Here is a 12,058-nt window from a genome sequence, read left to right as displayed (position 1 = left end):
ACTTCTTCAGATGCAAGTAATGGAAATCTCCAGAGGCAGGTATAAATCAGTGTGGAGATAACGAGGTTAGTTCAATCAGGGAGGGTGAGGTGCTCTGCTAGCAGTTGAGGTGTGAATACCAAGGGAGGAGAAACTGCTTCTGTAGTTGGATAGCCATTCACAGTCTATATTATGTTATATATGCCATCATATGCCAGCAATGCCCCTCTGCTATGTACATTGGCCAAACTGGACAGTCACTATGCAAGAGGATAAATGGACACAAGTCAGATATCAGGAATGGCAATATACAAATACCTGTAGGAGAACACTTCAGCCTCCCTGGCCACACAATAGCAGATGTAAAGGTAGCCATTTTACAGCAAAAAAACTTCAGGACCAGACTCCAAAGAGAAACTGCTGAGCTCCAGTTCATTTGCAAATTTGACACCATCAGATCCGGATTAAACAAAGACTGTGAATGGCTATCCAACTACAGAAGCAGTTTCTCCTCCCTTGGTGTTCACACCTCAATTGCTAGCAGAGCACCTCACCCTGCCTGATTGAACTAACCTTGTTAACTCCATACTGATTTATACCTGCCTCTGGAGATTTCCATTACTTGCATCTGAAGAAGTGAGGTTCTTACCCACGAAAGTTTATGCTCCCAATACTTCTGTTACTCTTAAAGGTGCCATAGGACTCTCTGTTGCTTTAGGGACGTGCATGCAAGGTGGAAACTGCAGAATTTCTCCAAACCGTTATCACTTAGGCGAGGGATTCTCAAACTGGGGGTTGGGACCCCTCAGGGGGTCTTGAGGTTATTACATGTGGGGTCATGAGCTGTCAGCCTCCACCCCAAACCCTTCTTTGCCTGCAGCATTTATAATGCTGTCAAATATATTAAAAAGTTTTTTTAATTTATATGGGAGGGGGGTCACAGTCTGAGGTTTGCTGTGTGAAAGGGGTCACCAGTACAAAAGTTTGAGAACCCCTGACTTAGGCGGGCTTGAAAGCATTGGCCTATAGCACTTAAGCTGGGCTGTCTGAAGGGTCAGGCAGATACTCCTCCATTTGTCACTTCTGGAAGACTTTGTAGCCATAAGAACTAGAGATTTTTTTTTTTTAAAGCAACAGAGGGTCCTGTGGCACCTTTGAGACTAACAGAAGTATTGGGAGCATAAGCTTTCATGGGTAAGAACCTCACTACTTCAGATGCAAGTAATGCTATTACTTGCATCTGAAGAAGTGAGGTTCTTACTCACGAAAGCTTATGCTCCCAATGCTTCTGTTAGTCTCAAAGGTGCCACAGGACCCTCTGTTGCTTTTTACAGCTTCAGACTAACACGGCTACCCCTCTGATACTTTTTTTTTTTTTTTTTTAATTAAAGCTTAGGTGGAGCACAAGACCCAACCACCCACAATAGGTACCAGCTCCTGTCTCAGCATAAACTGGGCCCCTTCCAAAGTAAATACCTGGCCCCACTCCAGTTGAGCAGGGGTGGGAACAACGGGGGCAAAACTTTCTTAAGCTTTGCATTAGGGTCTGGTTCATGTTGTGGAACATAATGCATTAATATTAACTTCCCCATTCGCTTCCAAGAGACAAGGAACAACACAGAGCGACCACTTGCCCCTTACTTTAAGAGGCCTCGCCTGACCCTATTAAACAGTAAACTGAGCAGCAGAAATACACCTTAGAGAAAAATACCGGCTTTGCTAAGGGAACTAGGGTTTCCCTAAAATGTCCCTCATTAAACAGAGCATTGTTATCGATTTGCATCCAATAGGTCTGGCAGGCAATTTCACTAGCCTCTCCAGGCTACAGCAGCCAGCTGCAGGAAAGGTCAGAGCAGGGATAGGAAGCCGTGGGCGGGTGAATGCTAAGACCCAGGCGTGCCCCACATTTTTGGGTGAGCCAGGACCGTCCTGCGAGTGTTTTTTTGCGGAAAGGCGCCATTGCTGTCACACACCCAGCCGCATCCGGGCCAGACTCTTACCGAGGGCTTGGGGGAGCACCGGGAGGGCGCACTGGCCACCGCCGCTGCTGGCCCGTAAGGAGCCTGCTCGGCAAACCAGGAGGTTTACCCAGCCCGTTCGCTCCGGAGTGGGATTGCGTGGACCTGGTGCGCGTTTCCATGAGCAGGACAGGCCGGAGTCAGAGCACCCGGCCTCTGCTCGCCAGCTGCCCACCTCATTCCCCGGCTCGCCAGCAAGCGGTTTGCGCTACCGCTACCCTCTCTGGAGAGCCTGCCGCGCCCAGCTTCTCCAGGCTGCTCCAGTCCACAGCTGGCAGCAATAAACTCCGCAATTCCTCCTCTCCTCTGGGGGAGAGCGGGTGCGTCATGCACAAGGACCAAGGTACCTGCACATTTTCCTTTAAGATGTTCTGTGAGCTGTGTCGTGTCGAATCCTGTTTAGGTTTTGGAAAAAATACAGCAGGGCTGGGGTTGGAGGAGACCGGGTGTTTTAAATGCGGAGAAGGAACTTAAAAGTAGCCGCTATTAAATGCTTGAGATAAACTAAGATTCAACGGACTTAGGTCCATATCCTGTTCTTGAAGAAATTGAATCAAATTTACATCTGTGTCTGGAGAAGCAGGAAGTCATTTTTTGATATGTATGTTCTCGTCCCCTTTTTTTCTTTCTCTCTCTTATCTTTCTTCTCCCCATAGTCCCCTTGTTCTCACCCACTTTCTTTATTTGCCCACAGAGGAATGGGATCAGTAAATACTTTTGAGATGTAGTTTATCCATGTTATTGTAGACTGAGGGTTATTTCTCCCCCGCCCTCCCATAGGCCAAATTTTTCCCCTTTACAGCAAAGCAATAACTGACTGAGAGTAGAATGCAGCCCTACATGTTAACCTCAGTAAAGTCACACCAGTGTAATGGCGGAGAGAACTTGTTCCTCTGCATTTTACCTGCACGCATTTATATATATATTAATATAGGATTCAATCCTGACCCACTGAAGACAATGGAAGTTAGGCGGTGGAGGATGGGGCCCATACTTTTTGATCTATTTGGGGAATATGGAAGATTGTCAATTAGAATATAATATAGAAAGCCAGTGCAGTATTTTATCAGATGTAAAAAGCACTTTTATTTTGTTCTCCCCGTTGTCTGAGTTGGTCTGTACATTTACAGATGATTTTCAGGGAAAATCTAACACACAAAAATCCCAGGTTCTGAGCTGGATTTGCAGCTTTCTTTGCGTTTGTCTAGCACGTGACAGAAACCCACCGTTTGTGAATGTAATTATATGGCAGTGACAGCCTAAATCTCCAGCTTGATTATTTAATTCCTTGTAAGTAGCCCCGGTCAAGTCAGTGGAACTGCTTGCGTTAGGACTACTTTCATGAGTAAGGGTTTCTAGACCTTCCACATCTCCCTTTCTTTCCTCTGTAGACTACAGATTTCATGACCCTTTCTTCAAGGAAATGTCAGAAACCAACAGGTTTTCCTGAAGCTGGGTTCATTCTGGAGAAGAGCATCTTATGGAAAAAAAGCAACTTGTGTTTAAGAACTAGCCCCCAGCACTAAAACGTTTCAATCTTTTGATAACGTATGTGATCCAACTCTGCATTGTCCAGAAACTTTTGTAAAACAGAATACTCTCTCCGTGTGTCTCTTACCCTCCTTTAAAGGCTTAAATTACTATGGAGAATTTCATGGAGATTACTTTACAATTGCTCTCAGGAATTGTTCTCTGAAATCACATGCTTTACAGAAATGAAGTGGAGTGTTTTTTAGCCGTTTTTTATTTTTTATCCCCAACTTTTTACTATGCATTCCTGACTCCAAACCCTGCCGTCATTAGTAGATGAGTGGGGTCTTGCACTTGCTAATCGGAGAGTAAACACCTCCCTTTGAAATTGAGTTTATATCAAGCCAGTTTCTTTCTTTAAAAGAACGGGGCGTTGTCCAGATGTATCTATAGTGTCAGACTGTGTGATCTGAATCAAGTTGCCTAAAAACATTGAGGAACTGGTAGCTGCTTCCGTTGTTGCTGAAAGAGCATTGGCCTATGATTTATTTCCCCTTTTGGAGTACTCTGGGCACATGGCAGTTGTGACGTTGTGCAGTCTATATGGTTTTATAAAACCATGATAATAAGTGAATATAATGTAACTGGGATAGCTTTGGAAAAATATGGTAAAAAGTGAATATAATGTAACTGATATGCTTCATGCAAAAGGTCTCTTGTAAGGTATCATTACAAAGCATATAATCTACTGAGTGTGATCATCCGATTTGTATAAATGTACCACTCTTGTATCTAAAACTAAAAATATAAAACATAACTCTGAGGGCCTATTGTAATTATGTAAAGTGTGGGCCATTAACGGTGGTTTGGAATCTTGATGACTCCCATTGTCTGCAGATGGCTGTATTTACCTGTGAGTCTTCCTGTATATGTGTGTGCTGGCAAGTGAGTAATGAAGTCTTGCAGTGACATGTGATCATGTCACCTGAACTGGAATCCATCTTTAACCTGGTGCTTTTCCAGTGAGGGGGGATGAAAACCCAGAGGGACAAAGGGTTCCCACCTTATGCAAAAGATATATAAAGGGGTGGAAGAGAACAAGGGGGAGAGGAGCCATCATGAAGAATCCCCTAGCTATCACCTGAGCTGCAACAAGAGCTGTACCAGGGGAAAGAATTGTGCCCAGGCCTGGAAGGTGTCCAGTCTGAGAAAAAACTTACTGAAGCATCTCTGAGGGTGAGATGATCTGTATTCAGTTTGATTAGACATAGATTTACGCATTTTATTTTATTTTGCTTGGTGACTTACTTTGTTCTGTCTGTTACTACTTGGAATCACTTAAATCCTATTTTCTGTATTTAATAAAATCACTTTTTATTTAGTAATTTACTCAGAGTATGTATTAATACCTGGGGGAGCAAACAACTGTGCATATCTCTCTATCAGTGTTATAGAGGGCGAACAATTTCTGGGTTTGCCCTGCATAAGCTTTATGCAGGGTAAAACGGATTTATCTGGGTTTAGACCCCATTGGGAGTTGGGCATCTGAGTGCTAAAGACAAGCACACTTCTGTAAGCTGTTTTCAGGTAAACCTGCAGCTTTGGGACAAGTGATTCAGACCCTGGGTCTGTGTCTTGCTGAGCCAGCCACTCCTGTCTGGCTCCAGACAGGGTGCTGGAGTCCTGAGCTGGCAGGGAAAACAGAAGCAGGGGTAGTCTTTGCACATCGGGTGGCAACTCCCAGGGGGGTTTCTGTGATCCAACCCGTCACAGCAGTATTTTCAGGGGACATGTCAGGGACAGTTGTACAGCTGCATATGATGTGGCCTTGAACAGATTTTAGTTGCAAATTGGAGCTAGCCAAAGAAGGGGGTTTCCTAGCAGCTATTCCCTTCTATTGCAGCATTAGATCCACCGGCAGTGTTGGTGGATCCAGGCCTGTCCAACGAATGCTGCTCATTTAACCAGCCTGTAGTGTTGCTGGTGAGTGCTGATCCCCATTAGCTTTTGAGCAGTCCCATTATCCATTGGCTTGGATGTGGTGTGTTAATTTCGAAGGAATAAATGGGCCCAGAGAGCCAAAGATGTTAACACGACCCTGTCACTATTCAGGCACTAAACTGTTGAACATGGTTCGGGGTTTTTGAATACAGAGACGTTGGCCTGCTTAGCTCCATGGCAACCAATGCCATTAAATATTATCTTTTATTAAAGATACAGTACAAAGGAAAATCAGTTGAAGCATTTATAATGTAATGTATTAATTAAAGCTTCAATTTAACCAATCTCCCTTCCTCGTTAGCTGTAGCTGGGGTTTTTATAAGGAAAACTTTCTCTTTGATAGTCTTTTATATTAATGATCATAATAACTGTCTTTTTTGGAGAAAAGAGCAAAAGTTAGTTCAGAGGGGCTAGAGCTGCTGTTATTGTTAACGTCTGATCTGGTTTCTTTAAACACAAAACAAGACAAACACAAACAAAAGGGAAGAGAAAAGAATAGCAAAAATAGAAAATGCTGCTTCTGTCTCCAGTGTTGGCTTTCACTGGCAGCCTCACGGCCAGAAAAACATTGCCACAAGTCACGATTTTATTAGCCGCTCTGAGATCTGTCAGACTTGCGTCGTTGGCTGTTTAAGTCATTGGTTTTAGCTGCCTTGCAGTCTTGGTTGGCTCAGCTACACATTTATTAAGCAAAGAGAGGCAGGAAAGAGAAGAAATAAGGTGTGGAAGGAAAAGGACACAGGTGGGAGAGGTGACAGCAGGAACCCACGTCTCTCTTTCCAGGTGGTGTTCAGGATTGATCTGAAACTGGTGGATGTGGGGATGTCCTATGGGTCCCAGTCTGGTCAGGACATCTCACAGAATCAGGAGGATAAAGGCTCAGCAGTGTCATGGTGGAACCAGGGCCCCCAGAAATTAGTGGGGGTGGCAGCCAGGATGCTGAAACTTGTTCTTTTCACTCCAGCTGACCTTGGTGTTTTGTTTGGTTCATTAGTTCCTGGTTCCTTCTTCCTGGTTTACCAGTCATGATCTTAACACAGCCCTTGGCTGGTACTGGACCTTTCAGTTTGGACTAATTCAATCTGACTCAGTTTTCTATCCACATTCATTGCTATTGATGATTGTGACATTTTATGAATTTTCACTCACTTTCCAACAGCTGAGCTCACAACTGGAGCAAGCCCCAGTTATTGCAATATCCCTCTTTTATGAACCAATTCTGCTTCATCTCAGACATTGGTTTATAAAACAGACAGAACTACTGTAATCTACTCTCAAAATGTTTAGAAACATGCCAGCTCTTGTTACTCCTGTCAAAGTTAGACTCAGGCCTGGTCTACACTAGGCGTTTATGTCGAAGTTAGCGCCATTACATCGAATTAACCCTGCACCCGTCCACACTGCGATGCTATTTAGTTCGACATAGAGGTCTCTTTAATTCGACTTCTGTACTCCTCCCCGACGAGGGGAGTAGCGCTAAATTCGACATGGCCATGTCGAATTAGGCTAGGTGTGGATGGAAATCGACGCTAATAGCTCCGGGAGCTATCCCACAGTGCACAACTCTGTTGACGCTCTGGACAGCAGTACGAGCTCGGATGCTCTGACCAGCCACACAGGAAAAGCCCCGGGAAAATTTGAATTTGAATTCCTTTTCCTGTCTGGCCAGTTTGAATCTGATTTCCTGTCTGGACACCGTGGCGATCACAGCAGCACTGGCAACGATGCAGAGCTCTCCAGCAGTGATGGCCGTGCAGTCTGTGAATAGAAAGAGGGCCCCAGCATGGACTGATCGGGAAGTCTTGGATCTCATCGCTGTGTGGGGCGATGAGTCCATGCTTTCTGAGCTGCGCTCCAAGAAACGGAATGCAAAGATCTATGAGAAGATCTCAAAAGACATGTCAGAGAGAGGATACAGCCGGGATGCAACGCAGTGCCGCGTGAAAATCAAAGAGCTGAGACAAGGCTACCAGAAGACCAAAGAGGCAAACGGACACTCCGGATCCCATCCCCAGACATCCCATTTCTACGAGGCACTGCATTCCATCCTCGGTGCGGCCGCCACCACTACCCCACCACTGACCGTGGACTCTGAGGATGGGATATTGTCCACGGCCGGTTCCTCGGACATGTTAGCGGACGGGGAAGATGAGGAAGGAGATGAGGAGGGCGAGGCAGTCGGCAGCGCTCACAACGCTGATTTCCCCGACAGCCAGGATCTCTTCATCACCCTTACCGAGATCCCCTACGAAACGTCCCCAGCCGTTACCCCGGACACAGAATCTGGGGAAGGATCAGCCAGTAAGTGTTGTAAACATCTAAACATTTATTTTTAACAGAACAGGAATATTAACAATTAAAAGAATGGGTTGTTCATGATTACTTTGCCCTAGGCACTTAACGGTTCAGTCATGGGCAGTGCAAGTTTTGAAAAAAAATCTAGCAATGTCCGGTTTTCCGTGATTGTCCTGCCCAAGCCGCTCTACTGTTTAGTCCCTGCTACTGCAGCTAGAGTAAAATGCGGTCTATATGTGCAGGGATAGAGCAGTAATCCTCCCGGGACATCTCGATGAAGCTCTCCTGGAGGTAATTGGAAAGCTGTTGCATGAGGTTCCTGGGGAGAGCGGCCTTATTGGGTCCTCCGAAGTACGAGACGTTGCCGCGCCACGAGACTATCAAGTACTCGGGAATCATTGCTCTGCACAGCAGAGCGGCATACGGCCCTGGTCTTTGGAGGCTTTCCCGGAGCATTCTCTCTCTCTCGCTGTCAGAGATCCTCATCAGGGTGATGTCGCCCATGGTGACCTGCTTTGAATTAGGTAGGGGAATGTTAGTGTTGGGACTGCTTGCTCGTTCCTTTACAGAACTGTAACCGCTGGTTTGCAGCCACGCGGTGGAGGCCGGAGAGGGGCTGCCGAAAGGGATCGTTCCTGGGGACAGCCGCGAGGGGGTGGGACAGGGGCAGAGTTCCCGCTTGCCGGATTGCTGGCAGCAGGGACTGACATTGCTTTAAATGTGAAATGAGGCCAGTGGTAATATAAAAGTTTTAAACTGCCACAAGTCTACGGCTTACCATGTCTACCTGCAACAGAAATTCCGTTGTGCTGCCCCGCTCCTCAAATGTGCTGTGGAAGACCCCAGGCACTGAATGCGAAGGCCGAGAATTCGACCTTGTGCTGAGTGCGCATGTGATAGGTGCTGTGCATGGTCTTGTTCACAGAGAAAGACTATGTTCTTTGTTCACAACTACATTTATCTTTCTGAGGAATTCACTCCCTTTTTCCCATTCCCACAGCCACATCTGCGACTGTCTCACAACGTAGCCTGGCATCACACTCCCAGAGGCTAGCGAAGATTAGGCATAGGAAGAAGAGGACACGGGAGGACATGTTCTCTGAACTTATGGCCTGTTCCCAAGCCCAGGCAGCACAGCAGACCCAGTGGCGGGAGAAATTGACCCAAATGCAGCAAGCAAACATGGATCGGGAGGAGAGGTGGCGGCAGGAAGACCAGCAGGCGACTCAAACGCTGCTTGGACTACTGAGGGAGCAAACAGACACGCTCCGGCGCCTTGTGGATGTTCTGCAGGAACGGAGGCAGGAGGACAGAGCCCCGCTGCAGTCCATCTCTAACCGCCCTCCCCCGCCACCAAGTCCCATACCCATCTCACCCAAAGTGCAAAGAAGGAGAGGCGGCAGAGTCCCTGCTAACTCTCACTCCACCCCTGCAGAGAGCTCTAGTAGCAGAAGGCTCTCATTCCCCAAAACTTGAAAAGTTCTTTCCTTCCCGCCTGACACAAGCCCCCGTCCAAGTTTCACCTCCCACTTCCATGTGTAGTTGATAATAAAAAATACGTTTCTGTTAACTACTGTTTCAATCATGTTCTTTTGGAGGAGGAGGGGAAAGGGGGTTGGTAATTGGACAGGACAGTCACCTTTGGCAGGGTACATAGGCGGGGGCAGGCACAGCAGCAGGGCACATACACAGTGCAGTGATGCAGTGACTAGTTACCCTGGTTAGTCTGGGAGGTTGTTTTCATGTTATGTGGTGGGGGGTGTGTTGCTCTGTGACTTTGTGGCGGGGGAGGGCAGTTACAGATCTTAAGCGGTGGTCCTTATGCAAGGATCACAGAGCCACGCAGCAGGGGATCTGTAACCGTCCTCCCCCTGCCACAAAGTCACATAGCCCCCCCATACACACAGTCCCGATCAGGAGGGGTGACAGGCTCCGTTGAAACAACCATCCCACCGCAGCGGAGCCTGTCAATCCTTGAGTTTAGAAGCTTCATTCGCGTCACTACACTACACCCGCTCCGCACCACAGTCTGCGTCCCAGTTTTAAAAAATTCCCGCGAAAACAGTATTAAAGAAAACGGTGTGCATTAACAAAGTAGAACTATTTTTATTTCGAAACGTGTGTTGGAAGGGGGTGAAGGGGGTATGTAACTGGAGAGGTTAGTCAACATTAACTGGGTAAAGAAACGGGGGCAGGTTCAGCTTCTCTGTACACAAACTTAAAAGTCACAGGTTACCCTGCTCACTCAGGAACTTTGCTTTCAAAGCCTCCCGGATGCACAGCACTTCCCGCTGTTCTCTTCTAATTGTCTGGCTGTGCGTAATCAGCAGCCAGGCTATTTTCCTCAACCTCCCACCCCGCCATAAAGGTCTCCCCCTTGCTCTCACAGAGATTGTGGAGCACACAGCAAGCTGCTATAACAATGGGGATATTGGTTTCGCTGAGATCACAGCGAGTCAGTAAGATTCTCCATCTCCCCTTGAGACGGCCAAAAGCACACTCCACCACCATTCTGCACTTGCTCAGCCGGTAGTTGAAGAGTTCTTTTTCAGTGTCCAGGGCGCCAGTATAGGGCTTCATGAGCCAGGGCATTAGCGGGTAGGCTGGGTCCCCGAGGATGACTATAGGCATCTCCACATCCCCAACAGTTATTTTGTGGTCCGGGAAGTAAATACCTTGTTGCAGCCGTCTAAACAGACCAGAGTTCCTAAAAACACGAGCGTCATGAACCTTGCCCGGCCATCCCACGTAGATGTTGGTAAAACGTCCCCTGTGGTCCACCAGTGCTTGCAGCACCATGGAAAAATAGCCCTTTCGGTTAATGTACTGGGTGGCCTGGTGGTCCGGTGCCAGGATAGGGATGTGAGTTCCATCTATGGCCCCACCGCAGTTTGGGAATCCCATCGCTGCGAAGCCATCTATGATCGCCTCCACGTTTCCCAGGGTCACTACCTTTGGCAGCAGTACATCAACGATTGCCTTGGCTACTTGCATCACAACAACCCCCACGGTAGATTTGCCCACCCCAAACTGGTTCGCGACTGACCGGTAGCTGTCTGGCGTTGCAAGCTTCCAGAGGGCTATGGCCACTCGCTTCTGTACACTCAGTGCAGCTCGCAACCGGGTGTCATTGCGCTTCAGGGCAGGGGACAGCAACTCACAAAGTTCCAGGAAAGTTCCCTTCCGCATGCGAAAGTTTCGCAGCCACTGGGATTCATCCCAGACCTGCAGCACTATGCGGTCCCACCACTCAGTGCTTGTTTCCCGTGCCCAGAATCGCCGTTCCACGGCATCAACATGACCCATTGCCATCGTGATGTCCTTGGCGCTGGGTCCCCTGCTTTCTGAGAGGTCTGTGCTACTCTCAGACTTCAGGACATCACCGCGGTGCCGTAGCCTCCTCGCCTGACTTTTCTGCATCTGCCTCAGGGAAACCTGTATGATAAGCTGCGAGGCGTTGAGAGCGGCCACAACTGCAGCGATGGTCGCAGCGTGCTCCATGCTCGCAGTGCTGTGGCATCCGCGCTGTCAATGACTGGAAAAGTGCGCGAACTGATTTCCCGCCGGCGCTTTCAGGGAGGGAGGGCGGGAGTGATGGACGGATGACGACAGTTACCCAAAAGCACCCTCGACACATTTTCTTACCCAGAAGGCATTGCCGGCTACACCCAAAATTCCAATGGGCAGAGGGGACTGCGGGAACTGTGGGATAGCTGACCACAGTGCACCGCTTCGAATGTCGACGCTTTCACCGTTAGTGTGGACTCACAAAGTCGAATTACTGTCCTTAGTGTGGACACAGACGTTCGACTTTGCAATATCGATTCCAAAAATTCGATGCAAGTAAATTCGAACTACTCTCGTAGTGTAGACAAGGCCTCAGGATTCATAGTTTGTTAGACCACTCTGTTTTATTAACACAGCGCTCTGCTAATACATTCAGATAATGTGAGCCCCCATGCAAGATTCAAACAGTCTTATTTATATAAATAAAAGGGTGCGAACTAAACAAAGGGACAGAGAGAGCAAAATTGTAAAATTTGCATAGGGCACAATATGCATATCCTGCTTCCTTATTAACTCTTATCGATCTAAGGCTAATGCTTCACCAATTGCCCTTAAGTGGGGCAATTCATTAAGCAGTTAATGTCTGCTTTCCTGCCCCCTGGCTTGCAGCATTTCTCATTTCTACTTAAAGGTACATACAGCATTCTTTAATTCATTCTATTTCTTTAATATAATTCATTTCACTTTCACACTCCTTTGGCTGTATGTCCAGAATGGGTTTTTTTTTT

The 12,058-nt window shown here is 47.3% G+C and overlaps 1 protein-coding gene across 1 annotated transcript in view; it reads right to left on the bottom strand.

Moving 5' to 3' along the window:
* MED22 (mediator complex subunit 22) overlaps positions 1 to 2,288 on the bottom strand; it is a 12,358-nt gene extending 10,070 nt beyond the window's left edge. The window contains exon 1 of the mRNA XM_034793760.1: positions 1,980 to 2,288. The gene's annotated coding sequence lies outside the window, so the exon portion shown is untranslated. The remainder of the gene's footprint in view (positions 1 to 1,979) is intronic.
* Between the last annotated feature and the right edge of the window lie 9,770 nt (positions 2,289 to 12,058).

The sequence above is a fragment of the Trachemys scripta genome, chromosome 17, assembly GCF_013100865.1.
Source record: "Trachemys scripta elegans isolate TJP31775 chromosome 17, CAS_Tse_1.0, whole genome shotgun sequence".
NCBI lineage: Eukaryota > Metazoa > Chordata > Testudines > Emydidae > Trachemys > Trachemys scripta.
This window is presented reverse-complemented; position numbering and strand designations above follow the sequence as displayed.